The sequence below is a fragment of the Hydractinia symbiolongicarpus genome, chromosome 1, assembly GCF_029227915.1.
Source record: "Hydractinia symbiolongicarpus strain clone_291-10 chromosome 1, HSymV2.1, whole genome shotgun sequence".
In the NCBI taxonomy this organism is placed as follows: Eukaryota; Metazoa; Cnidaria; class Hydrozoa; order Anthoathecata; family Hydractiniidae; genus Hydractinia; species Hydractinia symbiolongicarpus.
In genome coordinates, this window is record NC_079875.1 from 18,503,025 (window position 1) to 18,503,653 (window position 629).

The window sequence follows — 629 nt, forward strand, 5'->3', positions numbered from 1 at the left end:
ATGTTTAAACACAAATATTGAGGGATATATATCAGGGAGGTCGGTGCCACATTTTGGTGGGCGTTTTTCAGGTCGGCGGGCGTTTTCGACGGACGCTTCGATGACCTGGCGGTCGTTTTTCGGCGGTGCTTTGCGAGATCGACAATAATTTTGGCCGTTGTTTCTATGATATCCGGTGTGTTTTAGGTCGGTGTATTAATAACCGAGGTGTTCTTGGTACAATAAAGTCAGGGGTGTTTTTTCCGGCGTTTCATTGCCTGGGCGGTCGTCTCAGTCTCTGACTGACTTTGCGTTTTCTCGATGGCTGCGCAGCGCGGCAAACCACTTCAAGAAACGATGTAGTACCGCGTTGGTTGGTTTTGAATAGTTATTTGGGAGAAAACCGCCGTTTCCATAAGAGCTCTGAAGAACGAAACGCAGTGGCGTTCCAAAATTCGACGGCCGTCGAAAATCAGGCGATTAAATCCTCGTTTTGAATAATTTGTATAATATTTTACGGAATGAAAACAAAAAAGAATAAACAGAATGAATTAGAATTGGAACGAGATATTTGTGTTTAGTTTTTTACTTGCTTGGGTTTAGTTATAACACACTGATACTAATACTATGGTAAAATTCACTCGTCCTTA